Source organism: Dipodomys merriami, unplaced genomic scaffold, assembly GCF_024711535.1.
Source record: "Dipodomys merriami isolate MVZ:Mamm:240054 unplaced genomic scaffold, mDipMer1.0.p SCAF_651, whole genome shotgun sequence".
Classification (NCBI taxonomy): domain Eukaryota; kingdom Metazoa; phylum Chordata; class Mammalia; order Rodentia; family Heteromyidae; genus Dipodomys; species Dipodomys merriami.
The window spans coordinates 10,001-30,070 of record NW_027206237.1 but is presented as its reverse complement, the minus strand read 5'-3'; the positions used below and the strand labels follow the sequence as shown (position 1 = coordinate 30,070).

Here is a 20,070-nt window from a genome sequence, read left to right as displayed (position 1 = left end):
CTGGGTTCAAGCCTCAGGAATGGCACACCCAAAAAAAAATAATACAATAGTTGTAGCTAGTTTCAGTGACTGTAGTATTTGACCACACCTAGTGATTAATGTGGAGACTAAGAACAAATTTGGGCAGTATGCTTGCCTCTTTTTCCTCCTTTGGTGATATTCCACACTTTCCAGGCTTTAAATGATCCCTTCCCCCTGGTAATCACCAAATGCAATTTCTAACTCAAAATGCTCTTTCCCAGGCTTGGGGAATTAAAGGCCTGTCTACTAGACAGCTCCAGTTAGCCAGGCTATCTCTCAATGGTGAAGCAAAATTATTTGCCTAAAACAGAATTTGAGATTCCTTTCCCTGCTTGCTAGAACATTTCTCTTCCTACCATCTTCTCATTGTAATAGTTCTACCATCTATCTTATTATTTGCTTCAGCCAAAAGCCTACATCATCTTTGGAGCAAGTTCTAATGTCTCATTTTACAAAACCATTTCCACAAGCTGGGCACTAGTGGCTCACACGTGTAACCTTAGATACTTGGAAGGCTGAGATCTTAAGGTCACAGTTCAAAGCCAACCCCTACAGCATAGTCAGTGAAACTCTTATCTCGACTTAACCACCAAAATGGCCAAGAGTCCAGCTGTCACTCACATGTTCAGCATTACTAGAGTGAAAAACTAAGTGAGATTGCTAGGCTTTGAATTCAAGCCCCAGTACCAGCAAAAAGAAAAAGAAAAACAATAAACAACAAACACTACTTCATCTACTACTTTTACTCCATTGTTGACATTCTAATCTACACTGACCTGTACTAAACAATGGCCACACAGGGCTCCTGGCTTTCACTCTTCATTTATTCTCCACATTGCCACCATGGTGAACCTTGAAAAGCACATATCACATAGTGATACCTCCTGCTATTATCCACAGTGGAAAGTTCTAGAAGAAACCCACATTGATTGCCCTTGCTTATATGACCCTATGTGACCAGACTCTTCTCTGGGTCATATGCATCTGCCACCATCCCTCTTCACTCATTTCATTCCAGTGACACGCAACCTTGATGTTCCTCAAAAACACCAAGTCTCCCACCTCACAACCTTTGCTCCAAGTGTTCCCCTCTGCCCAAAATCATCTTTCCCCAACTCTTTCCTTCATGACTCGTTTGCGGAACTCACACCTTAATTCATTAGTCACCATTTCCAGGAAGCCTCTTTTATATAGTTTTTTTTTTTGTCGGTCGTGGGGCTTGAACTCTGGGCCTGGGCATTGTCCCTCAGCTCTTCAACTCAAGGCGAGCGCTCTACCACTTGAGCTACAGCGCCACTTCCTCCCGGAAGCCTCTTTTGATCATCTTAAGGTAGCTGCACCCAAGGTTGTGGTTGAGGCAGAACTTAAATAACTCCATTTCTCCATTTTCTTTTGTTTCATAGTGTTTGCCACTGTTTGGATTGGGGGGGGTCATGGGGCACGAAATATGGGCCTGAGCACTCTCCCTCAGCTCTTCAGCTCAAGGCTAGCACTCTACCACTTGAGCCACAGTGCCACTTCCCACTTTTTCTCCTGATGTGATGCTGAGGAATCGAACCCAGGGTCTCAAGCACTCTACCACTAAGCCACCTTCCAAGCCTGTTTGGATTTTTTAACTGTTTCTTTGTCAGTTAGTATCCTCATCTAGAACATCAGCTCTATGAAAATGAAGTTTTTATACATTTTAATTCCAGGCCATTCCTAGACATTGAAACAGAGCTTGGCTCCCAGTTTTCCTTCATTAAATAGTTGATGCAGGGCTGGGAAGGTGGCTCAGTGTTAGAGCACTTGCCTTGCATGATTGAGGCCCTGGGTTTGATTCCTCAGCACCACATAAGCAAAAAGCAAAAAACCGGAAGTGGAGTTGTGGCTCAAGTGGTAGAGTGCTAGCCTTGAGCTGAAGAGCTGAGGGATAGCGCCCAGGCACAGAGTTCAGGCACCACGACTGGACCATAAAATCAATCAATCAATAAATAAATAAATATTTGATGCATCATTGCCAAAGATGGTGGATACCGATGGCATGAACTTTCATAAAATCGTTGAGCATGCTGGCATCAATTTACCTCTCTGTCTGAAGATGAAGTTAATATACTATCTCTTTCAGAATGTAATGGGAGTCATTATAATCAATGGAGAGGCTCAAGTCTTTACCAATCATTGTGACACAAATATTAGAATCTATGGGCAGGGAGCCATTTGAAAGTGGTAATCACAAAATAATGGAGAAAGAAATTTGTTTTATTTATGAACCTCCTGAGATCTGAGAAAGTGGGCAGAAATAAAATACTCCCATTTGCAATCTAAACATTCATAAACACAGTTCACACTAAATAAAATTGCACTAACATTTTAATTGACATCAATAGACATTTTGTTAAGTGTTTTGTTTTTTGAGCTCATTTATATATCTATGGTAAGAAGACTCCCTTCCATTTGAATATTTTAGTGGATATACTTTTCAAATGAATGTCAGTGCTACCTTCTGTGATATCACCCTGGACAGAAACCTTTTGTTGATAACATTGGGGTATCATTATACGCTTACACTATTATATCTGAGTAGGAAATAGCAATGCACTGTGAAATTATAAAGGCAAACTTTCATGTGCATCATACTGCTTTTTTTCCTCCTCTCTCCTCTGTTATGAATCCCTATGTAGGACACCCGGCTGGTTCCACTTTGGCTCCTAAGGATTTGACAGGACCCGCAAAAATAAGGGAATGGTTGGGGAAGCAGGGGGAAGATATTGAAGGGATGACACAGATCAAGATGCACTGTAGACATGAATTGCTTGGTTTTTGGTTTTGATTTTTTTGTTTTGTTTTGTTTTGGTCATGGGCCTTGAACTCTGGGCCTGGGTGCTGTCCCTCAGCTCCTCAGCTCAAGGCTAGTGCCCTCCCACTTGAGCCAAAGCACCACTCCTGGCTTTTTTCTGCTTATATGGTGCTGAGGAATTGAACCCAGGGCCTCATGTGAGTGAGGCAAGCAGTCTTCCAATGAGCCACCTTCCCAGCCCCGAATTGCTTGTTCTGAATTCCAAACATTCACTACATAATCTAAAGATTAAGAAAACTGAGGTCAGGGGTGGTGAGAATTGTGAAATGGGAGACATGGTTCAAAAAACACTGCACCCAGGAACTGCTCTGCTGCATGGCCGCATCTCTGTACAACTACCTAACTAAAACACACATAGACACAGACACAGACACACAGACACACAGACACACAGACACACACAGACACACGCACACACACACACACACACACACACACACACACACACACACTCTAATAGTGAAAACGAGAATGAAAAACTTAAACCTGGGAAAAAGGGGTACAGTCACTTCGGGCTCCTGATCAGAGTAGAGGTTGATTTTAAGGGGTGCCCCTAAATTTCTGAACTGGGTGATTGTCCACCTTGAAGGAATGAACTTGTGTCTCTGGGGGTTTGGGTTTTTAATGCAGGACATGCAGTACACAGAAAGGATCCCCCAGTTAACTAGGAACCACCTTCTCTTCCGCTGCCCTGTTCACCTGCTGCCAGCACCAATAAGCTGGGGAAGAAGAGGACCAGCTAGCCTGGAGGGGCCCAGGGCACTGACCTGGAAGCTAAGACTGTGTTTGTGAGCTGGAGCCAGTGGCTCACCCCTGTAATTGAAGCTACTCAGGAGGCTGAGATCTGAGGATCTCAGTTCAAAACTAGCCGGGGCAGGAAAGTCCATGACATTAATCTTAAGCTAACCACCAGAAAACTGGAGTGGTGCTGTGGCTTACAGTGGTAGAACATGAGACTTGAGCAGAAGAGCTCCAGGACAGTGCCTAGGCCTTGACTTCAAGCCCCAGGACTGACTAGAAAAAAAATCATCTTTGATGTTTGTGGAACTCAAATTCAAGGTCCCAGTTGATTGAGTGTGTCTGGTTTTACAGGGCTCCAGCAGGTAGAAGAATTACTATATTGTTCTTTTTTTGACAGTCCTAGGGTTTGAACCCAGGGCTTGGGCACTGTCTCTGAGCTTGTCTCTGCTCAAGGTTAGCATTCTATTACTTAAGACACAGCGCCACATCCTGCTTTTGCTGTTTACTGAGGAACCAAACCCAGGTCTTCATGTATGCCAGGCAAACACGCTACCACTAAGCCACATTGTGATTCCTGAAGAATAATTAGTATAATAATAAGTATATTTATAATATTTTTATACTTATATCATTATATTTCATTTACTATTGTAGCATGCATATTTTATCTATTATATATAACATTTATATTTATTTGTATATTTACTAGATATTATATAATATATAATGTATGTATGTTATAGAATATAATATGTAACATATTAATACATTTTATAAAAATGTTTTATATCATTGCACTTATAGCATTAATATAGTAATTATATTTATAATTCTAATATTTTGTAATAATAATTATTATGCTGGAAGAAAAACTGGGGTGTCTCCAGAGGACAAGAGGGCCCTGAGAATTGAGAGGGGAACCACTGGGCTCCTGTGCTTCCTTCCCATGAGTGACCATCACTGCTTGTGTTGGTGTTTGTGTGTGTGTATATGTGCTTATGTTTGTGTCAGTGTCAGTACTGGGGCTTGAACTCAAGGCCCTGCATAATGTGGCTGAGCTTTTACTCAAGGCTGGTGCTCTACTATTTGAGCCATAGCCCCACTTCTAGCTGTTTCCAGTGGGTATTTGGAGATTAGATCTCATGGATTTTCCTGCCAGGGCTAGTTTCAAACTACCATCCTCAGACCACACCCACCAGAGTCAGTAGGATTACAGGTGTGAGCCACCATTGCCTGGCCTGTGTGTTTTGTGCTGGTACTTGGGCTTGAACTTAGAGCCAGGGCTTTGAATTTGTTGAGCTTGTTTTCTCAAAACCAACACTTTGCCCCTTGAGCCATATCTCCACTTCAAGTTAAGTGTCTCAGACATTCTTGTCCAGAATAGCTTTGTACCAGGATTCTCAGACCTCAACCTCATGAGTATCTAGGAATAGAGGTATGAGCCACTGGCACCCACTTTGTATATTTCTTAAATTAAATCCTGTACTCTCTCACTCCCAACCTTCAAGAGCTTCTGTTTCAGAATAAAATCCAAAGTCTCTACCATAGTCTAAGGGAACTTATCTTGTCTAGTGGTTCTCAAATACATCTAGAGGGCTTCTTTGAAGCAGGCAACACTGGACCCTAGCCCCTGACTAAACAGGTCTGGGCTGGACCTGCTAAAGTTCCTGGATGAGATCACTGCTTCTGGGTGGAGACCACACTTGTAACTCATTGCTCTGCACAAGCTGCCCACTGCCTGTCCTACAGCAAGCATATCCTCTACTCCACACACTGATTGTGATGTAGCCACACTGGTTTACTGACTCTAAGACAGGCCAGACACCCTCAACTTTGAGCTCATGACCCTACCTGATTCTGGGGCCTGGGTGAGTTGCCTTGATCTCCTAAGTCACTTTACCACATGACGCTTTTCTGAAATCATACCTCACTGTAAATTGCCAACACTCCTCCCTAGCACATCTCTCAATCTATTTTTCCATCATATTTTCAAACATATTTATACATTCTCCACCCTCCCCCACCCCCACACACTAAAGCATAGAACTTCAAAACAAAGTTTTTCTTTTCTACTTGCTACAGTGTCTAGAACCTAATAAACTCAATAGATAAAAAAGAGTGAGATGGGTAATAGTGTCACACCTGGAATGTTAGCTATTCAGGAAATTGAGATCTAGAATCACTTTTTCCATTTATTTCCCATTTTGATTAAAATTTAACCATTAAAGGAACTTTTAAAAAGAATCAAAACTTCCTTATTTTCTGCAGGTTTCCTTCACTCCCTTTCACCTAGTCTACCTCAACCTGTGTCCCCATGGGAGCTTTGGCATCTCAGAAAATGTGCAGTGCCCCAGACCCTAGTTAATTTCAGACAGAATCCAGCATTACCTTTAGTCATGTGGTGGGCAGAGCAGAAGGCATCTACCATGTGTGCTACCCACACCTCTCATCCACACCTGTGCTACTTCCATACTCCCAGCCACACGAGCACCACTGTGTCACCATTGCTTACACTGGCCTAGGCATGGGCTTCCATGGTCATCAGGACAAATGTCCTGAGAGCTATTTTACCTGCAACAGGTGACATTTCCTGATCTGGGTAATCACTGGCACTGGAGCAAACCAGGGCCATGGCACTGCAGGATGCATCTCTCTACAGCAAAACTTGGGGCCCTTCCTTCCCAGAAACAATGGAGATCCTGGACAAGTCCCCTAGATGATTCCATGAATGTCTCTCACAGCCCTCATCTGTCAGAAATGAACAAAGAGGACAGAATTGTTCAAGTTATTTTCTTTCTTCATAGAAGGGTGCACTATCATCCTGCCCCCCAGAGCAAGGCAGCACACCAAATGGCGGGATCCACTTGGTTTTCATCCCAACCCAGGAATGATATTGTGCCTTTTCCTGTTGCTCAGGAGTCAGGATCACATCTTTGTAAACAATCGGTTACCAGGGCAATAGGTCACAGAAGGAAGACAGACGGCATTATAACCATCAGTTCACCATCCCTAGCCAGGAGGCAGTGTACTTTGGGAGGCCATTGCTCAAAAACAAACATCCTTTTTACCTGCTAATGAAACTGCAACTCCACTGCACCCCATCTTTCTCATTAAAACAAAAACTTAGAAGAAAAAGGATAGAGTGTTTTGGACTTCTTGCCAGGACTGGCTTGAAACCACAATCCTCAGATTTCAACCTCTTGAGTAGTGCCAAGCTTTTCCATGAGACAATTCTCTCAAATTAACCACCAAGAAAGAAGCAAAAAGAAATAGACAAAATTCCAGACCTTGAGCTGAAGATCATGGACAGCACAGCACACATGCCCTGATTTCAAGCCCATGACCTGCACATCATCATCATCATCATCATCATCATCATCATCATCATCATCATCATCATCATCATCATCATCATCATCATCATCATCGACATCATCATTATAATGTGAATTAAAAAAGTATAAGACCCTATTAAGAATATTAAAATTGAGTGAGTCAGGCATTTTTTGGTGGCTGACATGTAATCCCAGTTAGAAGCATGAAATCTCAGGATGGTGGTTAAAAGCCCACCTGGGCAGGAAATTCCATGAAGCTCTGATCTCCAACTAACCAGCAAAAACCAGAAGTAGAGCTGTGGCTCAAGTGGTAAAGCAACAGCCTTCAGCAAAAAAGCAAAATAAGTGACCAGGCCCAGATACATAGGGTAGGACAACTAATAATTAATTAATTAAATACAAATACATAAATAAAATCAGAATGGAAGAAGAGCACAAAGCGCCAATTCCAAATCTTAAAATGAGCAGAGAATTGGTGGCTTACACCTGGAGCTCAAGCTACACAAAAGACAGAACTTGAAGATCTCGGTTCCAAGGCAAACTAGGCAGAAAAGACCATTAGGGATTTGTGAATGTGTATCAGTCCTGGGTCTTGAAGCCAGAGCTTGAAATAGAAATACGTTTCTTAAAGGTAGCACTCTACCACTTTTTCTCTTTAGGGGATTAAATGGAGATATATCTTACGGACTTACCTGCCTGGGCTTTCAACCTCAATCCTCAGATTTCAGGTGCTGATATAGTACCCTCAACTTCTTAACTTCTATGAGAATTTTATCTGCCATGAACTGCCAAAAAGTAAAAGAAGCGAGAAGTTGATCTGTGTGGCTCAAGCCACAGAGACTGCTTCCTTTTAGGGAAAACAAACAACAAAAACCCTCATACACAGTGGCCCTGCCCTGCTTTCAAACCCAGGAAGTGATCAGGCCCTATGTTCAAGCCCTAGGACCATCACCACCAACAACAAAAGAATGACTCAGGGACAGGGACTAGGCCCAGAATTCAAGCCCTAGGAACAGCATCAAAAATAAAAGAAAAACAAATTCAGAGACTGTGGCTAGGCTCCAGAGTTCAAGCTCTAGAACCAACACCAGGACACACACACACACACACACACACGAGAAATGAACAAAATAATGAGAAGATGGCAAAAAAAGAGAAAAGTCAATGAAATATTTTTAAGTAGTAGCTCATGCCTATAATCCTAGCTACTGTAGAAGCTGAAATCTTAGGATTGTAGTTCATAGTCAGCCTGGGCATGTGTGCCAGTACTGGTGCCTGAACTTGTGCTGTTTTGCACAAGACTAGAACTATACTACTTCCAAACACTTGGTGATTAATTGGAGATGAGAGTCTCAACAACTTTCCTGCCCAGGCTGCCTTTGAACCACTATCCTCTGATTTTAGAGCCTGGGTAATGTCCCTGTCTTCCCATGAGAATCTATTTTTTTGGTTGGTCATGGGGCTTGAACTCGGCCTACACACTGTCCCTCAGCTCTTCAACTCAAGTCTAGTGCTCTACCTCTTGAGCCACAGTACCACTTCTGGTTTTTTGGTGGTTTATTGGAGATAATTGTCTCACGGACTTTCCTTCCCAGGCTGGCTTTGAACTGCAATCCTCAGATCTCAGCCTCCTGAGTAGCTTGGATTACAGGCGTAAGCCACTGGCACCCAGCTTTCTTTTTATTTTTTCTTTTTTGTGGGTGATGGGGCCCGCTCTAGCTCTGGATGCTGTCCCTTAGCTCTTCAGCTCAAGGTAAGCATTTTACCACTGAGCCACCTTCCCAGCTCCCCCAGCTATGAATTACCAAATTTGTTTTACACAGCCAGATGTTGAGATGCATCTCAAGGTTCAGAGCCTGTCAGCCTTGCTCAGGACAGGGGAGAGACTCCTGCACAGTGATCTTGCCCTGATTTCAGGTCTAGGAACAGTCACCACTCCCTGTGTTCCAGCCCTAGGACCAGAACCAAAAAATAAATAACTCCCCCGTTTTCACTGTATTTGATGTTGGTATAATTTGTGAAGGGGAAGGGGAAGGGGAAAAACAAATTTTTTAAATAGGGATACAGGTGGACCTATTGCAACAATGAGATGTACAAGATATTATGTCGAAAAATGAACTTTACAGCTTTTGCCTGTGTGTGGGGGGGGGAACGGGGGGGGAGGGTGGAGAACATTATATAAACAAAGCCATCAATGAAGCTGTGGCTCAAGCTGTCACAGTCTGCTAGTCTTGAGAAAAACAATACAAAAAATGCTTCATTCATAGTGGCTCTGCTCTGACTTCAAGCAGGAGAGTGGCCATGTCATGAGTTTAAGCCCTAGCACCAAAAATGAATGAATGAATGAATAAATAAATAAATAGAGCCAGAACTTTATCTGTGGCTCAAGCCATGGAGACTGCTAGTCTTGAGAAAGAAAGGGAAAAACCTCAGACACAGTGGCTCTGCCCTGATTTTATGACTAGCAAAAGTTAAGGCCCTATATTCAAGCCCTAGGACTAGCAATAAAGAAAAAACAAAACAAAACAAAACAAAAACAACAACAACAAAAACTTGGCAAAAACTCTGCAAAAAAGCCCAAGTCCTAAGTTCAAGCCAGAGGATCAGCACCTAAAATAAATGCAGAAAGAAAGACAAATGCGTAAAGAGCCAAAATTTGAACTGTGTCTTGAGGTGGGAAGCCTACTACCCTTGAGAAAAAATTAGGAACAATGACCAGCCCTTGAGTTCAAGTACTATAACAAGCTCCAAAACAACCAATAAAACTCAAAACAAAAACTGCAGAAAGAATGGCCAGGCCTAAATAATAAGCTAGATGACATGAACTTACAAAAAAGAGAAAAGGAATAAAAAATTAAGTGAAAAGGAGGGCAAAAATATTAGAGGCAATTCAAGATTTTAAAAAATATGGTTCATACCTATAATCCTACCTGCTCAGAGGGCTGAAATCTGAGCATTTGTGTTTTGAATCCAGCTTGGGCAGAAAAGTCCATGAGAATTCTTTTCATTTGTGCTATTCCTGGGCTTGAACTTGGGGAGTTTTGCTCAAGGGTAGAGCTCTACTGCTTCCTACCTATTGCTGCTTAATTGGTGAAAAACATCTCATGGATTTTCATGCCTAGGATGGCTTTGAACCTTGGCTCTCAACTTTCAAGACTCTGTATCGTCATCTTGGCTTCTTGTAGTACTCTTTTCCTTTCTGTATTTTTTGTCAGTTGTGGGGTTTGAACTCAGGACCTGTGTGCTGTCCCTGAGCCTCTTGTACTCAAGGCTTGTGCTCTACCACTTGTGCTATAGCATCACTTCTGGGTTTTGAGTGGTTAATTGGACATAAGAATCTCACAAGGGAACTGGGAAAGTGTCTCAGTGGTAAAGCGCTTGCCTTGCATGCTTGAGGCCCTGGGTTCAATTCCTCAGCACCACATAAGTAGGAAAAAAAGCCACAAGTGATGCTGTGGCTCAAGTGGTAGAGTGCAAGCCTTGAGCTGAAGAGCTGAAGGAAAGCACACAGGCCCAGAGTTCAGGCCCAAGACCGGATCCCCCCCCCCAAAAAAAAAGAAGCTCAGGGACAGTGACCAGGCAGAAGAGTTCAAGCCCCAAGACCGGCAAAAAGAAACAAAGAAAAAAGAAAGTGAGTAATTAAGCTGTGGCTCAAGGTATGAAACCTGTTAGCCTGGAGAAAAAAGGTAAAAAACGTAAAGAAAAATTTAAAAAGAAATTATTCCCAGTACCACACCTTCCAGTGCAACCAGGCCAATGCCCCTGCTATATCCTATGTCTCAATGACAAAAATTTCAATTATTTGAAAACTGCCTTCCAAGAATTGCCACATGGGACCACATGGGGAATTATTGACCATATGCAATTATTGACCTCAAAAATATTTATTAACATGATTTCTTCTATTCTTGTGATTTTTCTATGTCCTTCTCATCATTACTTCCCTAGCACCTAGCAAATTACCTGGAATAAAAATAGAGAAACATGTCTGCTTACTGAACATCTGCATGTATATTTAGAATACTAAGCTAGTTTCAATGGGGTCATCAACACTGAAGATTTTTTACTATGAGCCTCATACTTTGTAAAAAACAAAACAAAACACATTTTACCCTCAAGAACTCTACATTTGCCAGTTGCCAGTCACTGATACTGTCATCCTAGTTACTAAAGGGAAGGAGGTGCTTGTGTTGTTCAAAAATATTGATGTTATAAAGATAAGGAAAAGCTGATAAATTATTATAGACTAAAAGAGATCAAGTATACACAACTACATATAATTCATGATCATGTATTGGTTTTTAGAGAAAAAAATTGATAAGGACAGAATTGAGCCAATTGGCAAAACTGGAATATAGACAAAAGATTAAGCAAAAGTATGGCATTATGATTAATTTACTGAAGTTGATAACTATACTGTGGCTATGTAATAATGGGACATTTTTGTCCTGAGATCAAGATTAAAATATGTAGGAATAGAGAACTACGAAATATACAATTTAATCTCAAATGTATGTCCACAAAGAGAACATACATGCAAGCATAAGTGATTAAGCAAATGAAGGAAAATATTAACCAACTGAATTTGCATAAAAATCACAGAAATAGTTTATATTCTTTTTGTGACTTTTCCTAAATTTGACTATTTTTAAACAATACTAGATTGAATAGTGAAGAGATGCACTTGAACTGCAGAAGATAAGTTCCTGAGGATTGTTCTGAGAAGGCTTAATGGAGAATGCATGCATTGGGGGATAAGAATAAAAGATCAAGTGTTACCATATGAAAATTATGGAAATCCAAACATTCAGACTACAACAATAAAGTACCAAGAGTAAGAAAATTCACAGATACAGAAAATAACTCAGGGCTACTGTGGATTGAGGGCTGAATGGTTTAATGGCCCCAAATTTTTGTTGAGGGTGATGGATATGTTTTGGATAAGATAAAGGTGATGGTTCTACAATACTGGAAATGTACTGAATGTCAATGAATTGTGGTTATAATAATAAATGTTATTACTATTTCCCTATGAAGAATAAAAAATCATCCCAGTTTAGAGGCTACTGTTTGCAGGAAACTCCCTGACATTATATATTCACAGGAAACTGTACTCTTTATTTCTTACATTCAGTAGATTTTAAACATGTATTTCTTTATGTGTTTTTTTCTTCTTTTAAGGTAGAACTTTGCTAGCACAGGCCGGCCAGGAATGTGCAATTCTGCTACTTTGTTCCTTGAGGAATGTCTTTCTTCTACACAAGACATTCCATAATAAAATTTATTATCTAATAACAAAAGCAACAAGATCAAGTGTTACGTTCCTTACCCTAGGACTTAGGAGCAAACAGGACATCCTGACTTATATCAGCTCCCTCTGTCCAGAAAGCATTGTGTGCCCGGTGCTTACTGGTTTATAGAATGTCTCCTGAGCCTGGGAAAGATAGGCATAAAAGGAAAAAGCATCCCTTGTCCTGTGCATGAGCAGGCAACCGAATATATGTTGTATTAAATATTTCTCTGGATATAGAACCTCCCTACCCCTCTCTGACCTTGGATATGCATATAGCTCCCAAGTCACCAACAAAGAGCAAGGCTTTGCCCAAGGCTATTACTTCCATATGGTAAATGGTTACTATCTCAGTTTTTAATTCACTGAAGTGTCAAAAATAAATGAATCAAAATCACCAAGAAGTAATAACTTACCCTGGCAAGTTTGTCTGGTTTGCAGGAGATGTACAGCTGGGAAAACAGCTCTGTTATCCCTTCAGAAAAATCTTCATCTCCTGAAAAAAAACAAAGTCTCACATGAAAAATATTCCAGCAAAACTGCTGAGGTTCACAAGAAAGGTAAGAAGGAAGAGGAGTGAAGGCAGCAGAAGTATTCATAACAATTTAATGAGCATGGAATATGAGTGCTTATACAATTTTTTTCCTTTCCTTCTGAGGGTTTTCTGATGCATTGTTATCATTATCCAGTCTTTCAGTTAATGTCCAATTAAGACAAACATTTCTGACACTTTTCTTCCACCACTGGTTAAGCTGAAGCTACAGGTGCTACGGATAATAATATTCACTCGGCCTTCTGAGCTTTCTTGGCAGACTTGGTGACCTTGCCAGCTCCAGCACACTTCTTGTCCACAGCTTTGATGCCACACACAGCAACTATCTCCTATTACAAACAGCAAGATGATCCAGAGGAGAATAGTCAAAGAAGCTCTCCACATACACAGGCTTGCTGGAATCATATGAAGCATGACAGCATCACTACACTTCAGGAATTTAGGACTAGCTTCCAGCTTCTTACCAGATCTGCGTTCAAGCATCTCTTTCCACTCAGTAAACTTACAAGCAATTTAAGCTGAGTGCCAATCCAGGACAGAGGCATAGGAAGCACTAGTTTGGCCTGGATGGTTCAGGAAGGTCACCCAAGCTGTGAAGCTAAATGCTTCCTTGGGTGGATCATTCTTGTTGTCACCACCAATGTTGTCATGGCAAACATCTTTGGCTGACATGCTTATAGAATTTTTTTGTGCACAGTATGTCAATGGATGTTCTTAATGGGCTTATAAGAAAAGTGGGTATTATCACACTTGTGTGATAAAGATAATGCAGGCTGGAAGAGGTCAAGAATTTTTACAAGATCTCCTAGCAAAGATAAGAAGTTAAACCTTGGCCTCCACTTTCAATGTTCTTTGCACCACATTACAGAAGAATGAATGGAGAGTATGAAGCAGATATTATATAAAGAAAATGGAATTCAGGGCTGGGAATGTGGCTTAGTAGTAGAGTGTTTACCTTGCATGCATGAAGCCCTGGGTTTGATTCCTCAGTACCACACAAACAGAAAGAGCTGGAGGTAGCACTGTGGCACAAGTGGTAGAGCATTAGACTTCAGCAAAAAGAGGCTCAGAGACAGAGCCCAGGCTCTGAGTTCAAGCCCCAGGACCAGAAAAAAAGAAAAAGAAAATGGAATTCAAGTTGGGACAGTAAGACTCCAGGAGAATCCAGGTTATCCAAGAAAATGGGAAGAGTTTCAGGCAGAGGAAATGAGTGCCAAGATTAGGGGGATGAAAGCATAGCAGGAAGTTTAGAATAAGCAAAGGAAAAAACAACAAAATAGGATCCAGCTAAGACTGAGCCTTTATACCCTCTTAATATCTCAAAGTTTCTACCAAAGAGATGAGGAACTACTGATGATTTTTAAAACAGAGACAGGTAAGATCAAATTTAAATCAAAGAGAGATCACTTTAGTGGCTGAGTACAGAACTTATCAGCACTAATCTAGGAATAAACAAGAAAGTAAAATTGAGTCAATAATCCATGATCCAAGTAAGAGACGGTGATGTGTAAATCAGAGGGAGAAAGGATTCTTAAATGTTGGAAGGGTGCTAAGGAAAATGTTGAAATTATCATGAAGATGGGAACACAGAACACCTTAGTAGAGAAACATGCAAACATAAGGATAAGTCAAGAGCAAACTATAATCAAGACAGACAAACAAATTGTCAGGAAATATTCTTTTTCTCTTTACACACCTAAATCCTATCCATTCACCCACTTTGAGACCAGCCTAATGTTTTAGACTTTAGAATCTATATATTTATTAATCACCAGTCTATAGCTTCAAAGGGCAAATTATTACTTCTTTATACCTGCCATTGTCTCCAAAAGTCCCTGGTTGGTGGGAGGGGGGAATGTATCATGGCACATTTGTCCCTCTCAGTTGGCATTTAAGAGAGAGAATTAAAATGACTTAGCAATCCAAGTTTAACATGGATTGTGAAGGTGATCTCATTAATACCATCCTTACCTATGTACCTCATTTAAGCAACATTTAATTATTCCAACTAAATCCTGCTGGGTGCAAGAAATTAATCTGAAAACATAATGAGATAACAATATCACAAAGTATTGACAAAATGATCCAATGGCATGCAGAATTTTTTATTTAGATTTATCTCACTCTGTTCTAAACATATTTAATATATACTTAGAATATAATTAATATTTGAATATGTACATTGAATTTACAAATGTACAAATATACAATGTATTATGTTTGAGTTTATTTAAATAAACTTTTTTTTTTGGTAAGAGTTGTGAACAAAAAGGAAATGGGTCACTGTTGTGGCTCATGTCTGTAATCCTAGCTATTTGGGAGGTGAGAATGGAGAATTATAATTTGAGGTCAGGCTTAACAGCACAGTTTGTGAGATCCCCTTCTCAGCCATAGCCTGGTACAGTAGTATCTGTTCATCCTCTTACATTAATGTGAGAGGCCAAAATTAAGAGGATCTCAGTTCCAGCCCAACCTGGGCAGAAAATTTTAGGAGATTCCATCTCAACAGAGAAGCTGAACACAGTGGCAAATGCCTGTGATCCTAACAATGACAGGAAGACTGAAATGGGTAACTCTAGTTCAGGCATGCATCCAGGAAAAACCAGACTCTCCCTGAAAACAGTCAAGGGAAAAGAGGGCCCAAGGCGTGGCTCAGTGGTACTGTGCCTGCCTACTGACTTTGAGTGAGTTGAGCTCAAACCCCAGTACCACCATAAACAAAGGTAAACAATGGTGGAAGATCACTGTCAAATGCTTTCCACTGAATGAAATATATATTAGGCAGGAGTGTGGCCCAGTATTAGGCTAGAGGTGGAACTCTGTCTTAGAGGACTTGGCTGAGGCTCTGTGTTTGGGGACTGGCACTGCGGTAAGGAGAAGTTGCATTGAAAGTATGTAGGATGGTGCTGGTGGTTCATGGCTATAATCACAGCTACTCAGGAGGCTGAGACTTGGAGAATGGACCTTTAAAGCCAGCCAGGCAGAAAATTCTGTTTAGATCTATCTCCGCTTAGCAAGAAAAAGACAGACTGGTATCTTGGTTCAGAGTGGTAAGACATCAGCTCAGTTCAAACTGTGGTCCTGGCACCAAAAACAACAATAAATAAATAAATAAATAAAATAATAAAGTGTGGGCTTTGGAGGAACTTTGCAAGAATGAAGGGCTCTCCCAAAATAGGAAGACATATTCTTAGGCAAAGGGATGGTAAGGACCAAGGATGCTGATGGAAAAAGATGACCAACACTGCCACACCACCAGGTTCCTAAATTTATCGCTCATTAGCTACTTCCATTTTTTCCATACTTCATTGAGATATCATTAAATGCCAACATCACTGCTGAATTCTCAACAAATATCACTGAGGAGGGCTGGCACAGAGTGTGAGAGGAGCTGGGAAGGAGTCTGTTTTCGGAGTCATTTCTGGTGAACATAATAGACAAAAATCCAACTGTTTAGAAAATGCCTCCAAGTTCTCTGAATGGTATTTAAAGATCAAGAGTCCCATTCGTGGGCAAAACAAGATGCTGATTACAGAACGAATGCTGTTAATTGCACAAATAAGTTTATAAATAACACAATTGTCATATTGAGGCCTAGTTAGAAAAAAATGCAACTATCTAAACACATCACAATGGCTTTATGTGTTTCCTAAGTTAAGCCATCTAAAAAGAAGATTTTTTTATCTATTATATCTTTGGAATCATGAAAATAATTAGTATCTCTTAGTTAAGACTATTATACTTTATTTATTTTTCTGTTTGTGGAGCCTGAACTCTGGGCCTGGACACTGTCCTTGGCTCTTCAGCTCAAGGCTAGCATTCTACCACTTGAGCCACAGCGCCACTTCAACTTTTTCTGCTTATGTGATGCTGAGGAACTGAACCCAGGGCCTCATGCATTCAAGGCAAGCACTTTACCACTGAACCACCTTCCCAGCCCCTGAATACAGTATTTCTTTTAGTACTTATTTTAACAACCTGTGAGGAATTAGATTGGGTTACCTTATAGATGAGAAAACAGCTCAGTATCAAGGAACTTTTCAAGGTCACCTGGCTTTAGTAAATGACAGATCTTCATTTTAACACAGTGGAAAACTCCAAAAGCCCATCATAGTTAACTGCCATCTCAATATTTCAGAACAACATTAAGAACTTACATTCAAAAAACTTTTTTCTTTTGTGCAAGTCATGGGGCATGAACTCAGGGCCTGGGTGTTGTCCCTGAGCTGTTTCAGCTCAAATCTAATACTCTATCACTTGACTACAGCTCCACTTTGGGCTTTGGGTAGTTAACTGGGGATCAGAGTCTCACAGACTTTGCTGGTGAGCTGGCTTTAAACCCAGATCCTGGATCTCAGCTTCCTGAGTGGCTAGGTTTACAGGTGTGAGCCATTAGAAAATATTTTCTAATCAGGAAGCAAGCTTTTACATAGACTAAGTAGTCATTTATTAGTAAGGTGTTATACAACTGTCTAGTTTGAACTCTTAGAACACACGGCTGAAAACCACAAACAAAAAAGAAAATGTCCCAGTCTGCAGAAAATCTGTACTCAAGGAATAAAGAAAGTGCCTCCCTGAGAAATGTTCAGTCTTTCTGTAGAAAACTTGAAGACTAGTTATTTTACAGTAGATTAGAAATAGAAAAAAACAAATGAGATTAAGAGGATATTAGTGACAAGCACACTGACAGTTCAAAGAAGTAAAAGAGAAACCCATCTTTAAATGCACTGACATTTGGAAAATTTTAATTTTGCAGCCCTCATACTAGTCTCAGGACCTCTTAATACTTTTAAATTTTTGAGAGCCCCCAAAGAGCTAATTAAAAATGTAAGTAGACAGGCTTGGAAGGTGGCTCAGTGGTAGAGTGCTTGCTTTGCATGCATGAGGTCCTGGGTTGGATTCCTCAGCACCACATAAGTAGAAAAAGCCAGAAGTGGCACTGTGGCTTAAGTGGTAGAGTGCTAGCCTTGAGCTGAAGAGCTGAGGGACAGTGCGCAGGCCCAGAGTTTAGGCCCCACAACTGATAAAAACAATGTAAGTAGAGGTAGGAACTGGTGGCTCTCACCAGTAATCCTAGCTACAGATTCGGGAGACTGAGAGCCATAGATTGCTATTAAAAGCTAGCTGGCTTCCAATGTATAACCCCTCTTTTCACTGTATTGGATGTTGGTATAATTTGTGGAGGGGAAAGGAAAAACAAAGTGTTTAAATAGGGATACAGGTGGACCCACTGCAACAATATGTACAAGACGTTATGAAAAAAGTTTACAACTTTAGCGGGGGAAGGGAGGGATAGGGGAAACAAAGGAGGAAGCAACAATGCTTGATAAGAAATGTACTCATTACCTTACTCATGTAATTGTAACCCTTCTGTACAGTATTTTCACAATAAAAAACACAAATTAGAGGGGAAAAAAAAGCTAGCTGGAGCAGGAAAGTCAGTGAGACTCTTATTTCCAATAAACTACTCAGAAAAAAAAAACAAACAAAACAAAACAAAAAACAAAGTACACCTGTGACTCAAGTGGTAGAGTGCAGCTCAGGATCAATGCCTACGTGCTGAATTCAAGCCCAGGACTGCCACAAAAATAAATTAAATAAAAATAGGGGATACACACACACACACACACACACACACACACACACACACACACACACACACACACACACACTAAAGAAACAGACAGATACAGACAGATATGTTAAAAAGTAGAACACATCCAATGAGCAATGCATCAGGTATTGAGTTCAAGTCCTAGTTTCACATCCCAAACAAAAGAAAAATTAGAACTGAAGTGCTTATGGTAGTTTTGCAAACTTAAGAAAAAAAAACAGTACTTGTTTATATACATTTATTGAAAATAACTGTAATTTCCACAAAAGGTGAAATTTCAGCAGAATAATACAATTGTTTTACATATTTAATGAATCTCTTTATCCTTTAGCCTAATGAAAGACACATGTGTTCTCATCTGCTTTTACACTCTGTCTGCTGGGGTATGTTGTTTTAAGTATATGAAGGAAATCTACCTCACAAAGTCACTTAGTTAGAAAAGGAAGAAGTTTTAGTAGCCTTCTCAGATTATCAGTAAAGGAAATGCTTACATATTCCTTAATACTATACTAAAACTCAAGTAGTGTCATCTCTTAAAATTTAGTTGTAATGATATACATAGCAATGAGCCTGAAGCTATACCATAAGATTTTCTGATTGGATGTATTGAATTAAAATGCATTAGTCTTTTTTTTCTTTTGCCTGTGCATCATTTGCTAACATCACACATTAAATAATGGGAAAATACTCACTCCGAGTCACACAAATCTTTCAAATGCTGACCAACTGTCTTGAAATGAATGAATATAGCTGTTATTTTCAACACAGATTTCATCAGCATAGTCTGTAAACAGCACTGGGAAGCTACAAAGCTCAACAGATCAATAAATCCACTCTACAAAATTGAAAGTTAGTTTGAATGTATAGCATGACTCATACATAGTTGCTTTTCTTGTTGTAAAGGCTCATTTCATTCACTTTTAAGAAATGTTCACCAAATAGTATTCTAGTCTCTGGGCTGGGAAGGTGGCTCAGTGGTAGATTGCTTGCTTTGCATGCATGAGGCCCTGGGTTCGATTTCTCAGAACCACATAAGCAAAAAGAAAAAACCGGAAGTGGCTCTGTGACTCAATTGGTAGGGCGCTAACCTTGAGCTGAAGAGCTGAGGGACAGCGCCCAGGTCCACAGTTCAGGCCCCCCAACCAGATCCCCCTCCCCCAAATAAAGAATTCTAGTCTCTGTGACCACTTGTATACTTCATAGTGAAAATGGCATTCCATGGCAAAGCATGTAGTTCAATTAAACACTACAAATGGGCTAGGCACTGGTGGCTCATGCCTGTAATCCTAGCTACTCAGGAAACTAAGACCTAAAGATCATGGTTCAAAGCCAGCTCAGGCACGAAAGTCTGTGAGACTCTTTCTCCAATAAACTACTAAAAAGAAGACAGAAGTGGTGCTGTGGTTCAAGTGGTAGTACACTACCCCTGAGCAAAAAAAGTTTAGGGTACTACTCAAGCCCTAAGTTCAAGTCCTAGGACCAGCTTAAAAGAAAAATTCAAAATTGAATTCATTCATTCCACTTTTTAAAAATAGCCAATTAACAAAGAATATGTTAGAAATATATTTAATTAAATGTTAAAATAAAACAAACCTAATTATTCATTTGTCCAGAAATTATATTTTATATTAACTGCCACATTACCTAATTACTGTAAAAAATGAGCAGCTTCAACAT

At 40.3% G+C, this 20,070-nt stretch overlaps 1 long non-coding RNA gene across 1 annotated transcript in view; it reads right to left on the bottom strand.

The window, feature by feature from the left end:
* The window catches only part of LOC138815580 (uncharacterized), a 29,809-nt gene that overhangs the window by 5,891 nt on the left and 3,848 nt on the right, over positions 1-20,070 (bottom strand). The window contains exon 3 of the long non-coding RNA XR_011368396.1: positions 12,643-12,722. This is a non-coding gene — a long non-coding RNA (uncharacterized lncRNA). The remainder of the gene's footprint in view (positions 1-12,642; positions 12,723-20,070) is intronic.